The following is a 7,500-nucleotide window of genomic DNA, read 5'->3' on the forward strand; positions in this document are numbered from 1 at the left end:
CCCGCTAGGGCCATCGCAATGCTTTGTTTTAATTAGACAGTCGGATTCCCCCAGTCCGTGCCAGTTCTGAGTTGATCGTTGAATGGCGGCCGAAGAGAATCCGCGCACCCGCGCGCCCCCGGAGGAGCACGCTAAGGCGGACGCGGCCTCGCAGCAAGGAAGATCCGTGGGAGGCCAAGGCACGGGACCGAGCTCGGATCCTGCACGCAGGTTGAAGCACCGGGGCGCGAACGCCGCGCAGGCGCGCGCATCCTGCACCGCCGACCAGCACGAGGCCGACCAACGGCGAGAGCAGACCACGCCCGCGCTAAACGCCCGCACTTACCGGCACCCCTACGGCACTCACCTCGCCCAGGCCCGGCACGTTAGCGCTGACCCACTTCCCGACCAAGCCCGACACGCCCCGATCCTCAGAGCCAATCCTTATCCCGAAGTTACGGATCCAATTTGCCGACTTCCCTTACCTACATTATTCTATCGACTAGAGGCTCTTCACCTTGGAGACCTGCTGCGGATATGGGTACGAACCGGCGCGACACCTCCACGTGGCCCTCTCCCGGATTTTCAAGGTCCGAGGGGAAGATCGGGACACCGCCGCAACTGCGGTGCTCTTCGCGTTCCAAACCCTATCTCCCTGCTAGAGGATTCCAGGGAACTCGAACGCTCATGCAGAAAAGAAAACTCTTCCCCGATCTCCCGACGGCGTCTCCGGGTCCTTTTGGGTTACCCCGACGAGCATCTCTAAAAGAGGGGCCCGACTTGTATCGGTTCCGCTGCCGGGTTCCGGAATAGGAACCGGATTCCCTTTCGCCCAACGGGGGCCAGCACAAAGCGCATCATGCTATGACGGCCCCCATCAACATCGGATTTCTCCTAGGGCTTAGGATCGACTGACTCGTGTGCAACGGCTGTTCACACGAAACCCTTCTCCGCGTCAGCCCTCCAGGGCCTCGCTGGAGTATTTGCTACTACCACCAAGATCTGCACCGACGGCGGCTCCAGGCAGGCTCACGCCCAGACCCTTCTGCGCCCACCGCCGCGACCCTCCTACTCGTCAGGGCTTCGCGGCCGGCCGCAAGGACCGGCCATGACTGCCAGACTGACGGCCGAGTATAGGCACGACGCTTCAGCGCCATCCATTTTCAGGGCTAGTTGCTTCGGCAGGTGAGTTGTTACACACTCCTTAGCGGATTCCGACTTCCATGGCCACCGTCCTGCTGTCTTAAGCAACCAACGCCTTTCATGGTTTCCCATGAGCGTCGATTCGGGCGCCTTAACTCGGCGTTTGGTTCATCCCACAGCGCCAGTTCTGCTTACCAAAAGTGGCCCACTTGGCACTCCGATCCGAGTCGTTTGCTCGCGGCTTCAGCATATCAAGCAAGCCGGAGATCTCACCCATTTAAAGTTTGAGAATAGGTTGAGGTCGTTTCGGCCCCAAGGCCTCTAATCATTCGCTTTACCGGATGAGACTCGTACGAGCACCAGCTATCCTGAGGGAAACTTCGGAGGGAACCAGCTACTAGATGGTTCGATTAGTCTTTCGCCCCTATACCCAGCTCCGACGATCGATTTGCACGTCAGAATCGCTACGGACCTCCATCAGGGTTTCCCCTGACTTCGTCCTGGCCAGGCATAGTTCACCATCTTTCGGGTCCCAACGTGTACGCTCTAGGTGCGCCTCACCTCGCAATGAGGACGAGACGCCCCGGGAGTGCGGAGGCCGCCGCCCCGTGAAGGGCGGGGAAGCCCCATCCTCCCTCGGCCCGCGCAAGGCGAGACCTTCACTTTCATTACGCCTTTAGGTTTCGTACAGCCCAATGACTCGCGCACATGTTAGACTCCTTGGTCCGTGTTTCAAGACGGGTCGTGAAATTGTCCAAAGCTGAAGCGCCGCTGACGGGAGCGATTATTCCGCCCGAGAGCATCCCGAGCCAACAGCGGGGCGGGTCCGGGGCCGGGCCAGGTAGGTCCGTCATCCGGGAAGAACCGCGCGCGCTTGCCGGGAGCCCGAGCGCCCAAAGGGGCGAATCGACTCCTCCAGATATACCGCCGGGCAGCCAGCCAGGACACCGGGGCTCTGCCCAACAGACGCGAACCGAGGCCCGCGGAAGGACAGGCTGCGCACCCGGGCCGTAGGCCGGCACCCAGCGGGTCGCGACGTCCTACTAGGGGAGAAGTGCGGCCCACCGCACACCGGAACGGCCCCACCCCGCGGCGAGTGGAAAGGCAACCGGACACGACCCCGCCGCAGATTGCTCCGCGCGGGCGGCCGGCCCCATCTGCCGAGGGCGGAGGCCAGTGGCCGGATGGGCGTGAATCTCACCCGTTCGACCTTTCGGACTTCTCACGTTTACCCCAGAACGGTTTCACGTACTTTTGAACTCTCTCTTCAAAGTTCTTTTCAACTTTCCCTCACGGTACTTGTTCGCTATCGGTCTCGTGGTCATATTTAGTCTCAGATGGAGTTTACCACCCACTTGGAGCTGCACTCTCAAGCAACCCGACTCGAAGGAGAGGTCCCGCCGACGCTCGCACCGGCCGCTACGGGCCTGGCACCCTCTACGGGCCGTGGCCTCATTCAAGTTGGACTTGGGCTCGGCGCGAGGCGTCGGGGTAGTGGACCCTCCCAAACACCACATGCCACGACAGGCGGCAGCCTGCGGGGTTCGGTGCTGGACTCTTCCCTGTTCGCTCGCCGCTACTGGGGGAATCCTTGTTAGTTTCTTTTCCTCCGCTTAGTAATATGCTTAAATTCAGCGGGTAGTCTCGCCTGCTCTGAGGTCGTTGTACGAGGTGTCGCACGCCACACCGCCAGCCGGCTGTGCACGCTACCGAGAAAGTACCGGTATGCGAACCGCCAGGCGACGGGCGCGCATCGCACGTTTGAGGAGACGCGGCCGGCCCCACAGGCGGCCGCGACACTCCCAGGTCTGCGAAGCGGGGCAAACGCCGCGCGCTTCAGTATACGTAGCCGACCCTCAGCCAGACGTGGCCCGGGAACGGAATCCATGGACCGCAATGTGCGTTCGAAACGTCGATGTTCATGTGTCCTGCAGTTCACATGTCGACGCGCAATTTGCTGCGTTCTTCATCGACCCACGAGCCGAGTGATCCACCGTCCTGGGTGATCTTTTCTCAGTTTCCGCCGTCTCTTTCGAGACGGTCGCATAGGCGGGAGTGAGGCGTGTGGCGGCCCCTGTTCCAGCGTTCTGTGTCCAACGGCCTCACGGCCGACGGGCGTCGTACGGCTCCACACCGGAGCGGACAGGCACTCGGGCGAAAGTCATTCAAAACCGGCGCCAGGCGCCAGGTGCCGCAGGCCAGCCGCTCCAGCGCTTCAGCGCTCGTACCACACAACATTGCCGCTAGTTTTGAGAGGCACGCGTGGTTCCGCACGCGGCGCACGGCTACGGCGAGCCGTACAGGTAGCGTGTTGCGCGACACGACACGCACATCGAAAGACATGCAGTCTAGTCGGTAATGATCCTTCCGCAGGTTCACCTACGGAAACCTTGTTACGACTTTTACTTCCTCTAAATGATCAAGTTTGGTCATCTTTCCGGTAGCATCGGCAACGACAGAGTCAATGCCGCGTACCAGTCCGAAGACCTCACTAAATCATTCAATCGGTAGTAGCGACGGGCGGTGTGTACAAAGGGCAGGGACGTAATCAACGCGAGCTTATGACTCGCGCTTACTGGGAATTCCTCGTTCATGGGGAACAATTGCAAGCCCCAATCCCTAGCACGAAGGAGGTTCAGCGGGTTACCCCGACCTTTCGGCCTAGGAAGACACGCTGATTCCTTCAGTGTAGCGCGCGTGCGGCCCAGAACATCTAAGGGCATCACAGACCTGTTATTGCTCAATCTCGTGCGGCTAGAAGCCGCCTGTCCCTCTAAGAAGAAAAGTAATCGCTGACAGCACGAAGGATGTCACGCGACTAGTTAGCAGGCTAGAGTCTCGTTCGTTATCGGAATTAACCAGACAAATCGCTCCACCAACTAAGAACGGCCATGCACCACCACCCACCGAATCAAGAAAGAGCTATCAATCTGTCAATCCTTCCGGTGTCCGGGCCTGGTGAGGTTTCCCGTGTTGAGTCAAATTAAGCCGCAGGCTCCACTCCTGGTGGTGCCCTTCCGTCAATTCCTTTAAGTTTCAGCTTTGCAACCATACTTCCCCCGGAACCCAAAAGCTTTGGTTTCCCGGAGGCTGCCCGCCGAGTCATCGGAGGAACTGCGGCGGATCGCTGGCTGGCATCGTTTATGGTTAGAACTAGGGCGGTATCTGATCGCCTTCGAACCTCTAACTTTCGTTCTTGATTAATGAAAACATACTTGGCAAATGCTTTCGCTTCTGTTCGTCTTGCGACGATCCAAGAATTTCACCTCTAACGTCGCAATACGAATGCCCCCGCCTGTCCCTATTAATCATTACCTCGGGTTCCGAAAACCAACAAAATAGAACCGAGGTCCTATTCCATTATTCCATGCACACAGTATTCAGGCGGGCTTGCCTGCTTTAAGCACTCTAATTTGTTCAAAGTAAACGTGCCGGCCCACCGAGACACTCAATAAAGAGCACCCTGGTAGGATTTCAACGGGGTCCGCCTCGGGACGCACGAGCACGCACGGGGCGGTCGCACGCCTTCGGCTCGCCCCACCGGCAGGACGTCCCACGATACATGCCAGTTAAACACCGACGGGCGGTGAACCAACAGCGTGGGACACAAATCCAACTACGAGCTTTTTAACCGCAACAACTTTAATATACGCTATTGGAGCTGGAATTACCGCGGCTGCTGGCACCAGACTTGCCCTCCAATAGATACTCGTTAAAGGATTTAAAGTGTACTCATTCCGATTACGGGGCCTCGGATGAGTCCCGTATCGTTATTTTTCGTCACTACCTCCCCGTGCCGGGAGTGGGTAATTTGCGCGCCTGCTGCCTTCCTTGGATGTGGTAGCCGTTTCTCAGGCTCCCTCTCCGGAATCGAACCCTGATTCCCCGTTACCCGTTACAACCATGGTAGGCGCAGAACCTACCATCGACAGTTGATAAGGCAGACATTTGAAAGATGCGTCGCCGGTACGAGGACCGTGCGATCAGCCCAAAGTTATTCAGAGTCACCAAGGCAAACGGACCGGACGAGCCGACCGATTGGTTTTGATCTAATAAAAGCGTCCCTTCCATCTCTGGTCGGGACTCTGTTTGCATGTATTAGCTCTAGAATTACCACAGTTATCCAAGTAACGTGGGTACGATCTAAGGAACCATAACTGATTTAATGAGCCATTCGCGGTTTCACCTTAATGCGGCTTGTACTGAGACATGCATGGCTTAATCTTTGAGACAAGCATATGACTACTGGCAGGATCAACCAGGGAGCTGCGTCAACTAGAGCTGAGCAGCCGGCCGCCCGGGAGTGTGTCCCGGGGGCCCGCGCGAACACGCAAGCGTCCGCTCAATCATTCTGCAAACAGGAGGAGGCTGAGCTCCCCTGCACAATACACCTCGAAACCCTCTCAGGTCCCGGCGGCGCGCAGCGCCGTCCCAAGTACTTGGTCGGGTTCGAGAGAGGCGCAATCGCCCGGAGTTAGGCGAGTAGACGCTTTCGGTGCGACCACCCGTGCTCCCAACTGAGCTTGCCGCTGCCGACAGAGGCCCGGGAGCGTGCTGTCGTGGCATTGCCGGCGGGAGACAACACGCGCCACCTACGGTGACCGGCAGCTCCAACGCCAGCGCCACAGAAGGACAAAAGCCCCACTTGGGTGCCGAAGCGAACTCTCCCAGCACAGCGCACGCGCCAACACATCCGCACAGCTGCGATACAAACCACCAGCGAGAACCGCTGGGGCGACCGAGCAGCAGACGGCGTCGCGGCGCCGAGCGCCGGGCGGCAGCGCATCCTCAACGCACACAGTCCTCAATCGGACCAGCACACTGAAGATGTCCACCGCGCTTCGCACCGGGCCCGCGAGGACCTACTTTGGCCGCACGGCGCCGCGCGCAGGGTGCGCCGGCGCGCAGCTGCGACGCCTGCCGCGTCCGTCGGCCGGCGCGCCTGCCACTGGCCGCCCCCACCAGCCGGCTGTAGCGCGTGCGCCCACGCACCGCGCGGCCAGCACGCCGGGAGGCGCCCCCTCACCGGCCGGGGACGGTCCCACCCAGCCACCGCCGCGTATCGCTTCACACCCAGATGCCGTTCAGTTTCGTCGGCATGGTGGGTATCGCTGGAACAACCGGTTAGTACCTCAACCTATCGTCGCCATCACCGATTCACCCCTAGCGAGAACAACCGCACCACAACAGGTTACCATTTGTTCATTTGCGTAACTTCACCAGAAAACGCAGGCGTCCATCGCCATTTGCAACTTCCACGATTATTGCATGCCTGTGTCAGGTGTCACGCCACACTACGTCTGCCCACATACACGCAACAAAATGTGCACGCCTAGACAATACGTGGAAGGTGGCCCCCGTACGTATGCGATGTCCATTGCTCGAACGACTGTCAACCGGCCTCTGTAGCATGTCGCAGATATGGAACGCGGTGCACCATGCCATCACGGTGTGTGAGGAGAGACGACTAGGTCCGAATACATCAACAGACAGCTCATGCTGATCGCCATCCACGGCGTCCGTTCCTCCCACACGTCTCTATGGCGTACCACACTGCAATCCAGCTCTCATAGGGAGACGACACGTAGCTGCGTGCACAATATTTGCACTGTATGGTCCGCCGTTTTTGGGCGCAGTCGTTGTACGGTCACACATGTGCCACGATGTATCATTCAGTACATAAGGACGAATGTGCAGTACAGATTGTGGTTTACGCGTACGACATTAGCGGACAGTTGACACAGGCCGCACCACAACGTAGCCTGAGTACGTCGCATGCGGAGGGCATTGAACATGCAAAGTTCTCACCAACCAGCTTGCGAAGGCAGGGGGCAAGGTGGGGACGTGGGGAGGGGCGGCATGTACGTCCTGCTGCCATCCACATTACAGTGTACAGCAGGAGCATGTGGAAAGTGAGCAAGACTTGCAAGGTGTTTAACATGAAGCGATACACAGGGGAGCGGGGAGTGCGAGTAGCGAACTATATTGCGAGGGTTGCGGGTGGGCAACACTACACTAATTGAACGAGTCGTATAACAATTACAGAGCAGGTTTAGGCGACAACGTGGGTTACGTTAGGCGACAACGTGGGTTAGGTTAAGGCACGACGTGGGTTAGGTTAAGGCACGACATGGGTTAGGTTAAGGCACGACATGGGTTAGGTTAAGGCACAACATGGGTTAGGTTAAGGCACAACATGGGTTAGGTTAAGGCACAACATGGGTTAGGTTAAGGCACAACATGGGTTAGGTTAAGGCACAACATGGGTTAGGTTAAGGCACAACATGGGTTAGGTTAAGGCACAACATGGGTTAGGTTAAGGCACAACATGGGTTAGGTTAAGGCACAACATGGGTTAGGTTAAGGCACAACATGGGT

At 58.3% G+C, this 7,500-nt stretch overlaps 2 non-coding genes and 1 pseudogene across 2 annotated transcripts; all 3 read right to left on the reverse strand.

Annotated features, from left to right (window-relative positions):
- The window catches only part of LOC124727584, a 6,092-nt pseudogene extending 3,308 nt beyond the window's left edge, over positions 1–2,784 (reverse strand).
- Positions 2,785–2,972: 188 nt separating this feature from the next.
- On the reverse strand, positions 2,973–3,127 carry LOC124727585. Its single transcript, XR_007007190.1, has one exon. It is a non-coding gene; the product is annotated as a 5.8S ribosomal RNA (ribosomal RNA).
- A 351-nt stretch (positions 3,128–3,478) lies between these two features.
- On the reverse strand, positions 3,479–5,387 carry LOC124727589. The gene has a single exon (XR_007007193.1). It is a non-coding gene; the product is annotated as a small subunit ribosomal RNA (ribosomal RNA).
- Between the last annotated feature and the right edge of the window lie 2,113 nt (positions 5,388–7,500).

This window comes from Schistocerca piceifrons, unplaced genomic scaffold, assembly GCF_021461385.2.
Source record: "Schistocerca piceifrons isolate TAMUIC-IGC-003096 unplaced genomic scaffold, iqSchPice1.1 HiC_scaffold_1116, whole genome shotgun sequence".
NCBI classification, from domain to species: domain Eukaryota; kingdom Metazoa; phylum Arthropoda; class Insecta; order Orthoptera; family Acrididae; genus Schistocerca; species Schistocerca piceifrons.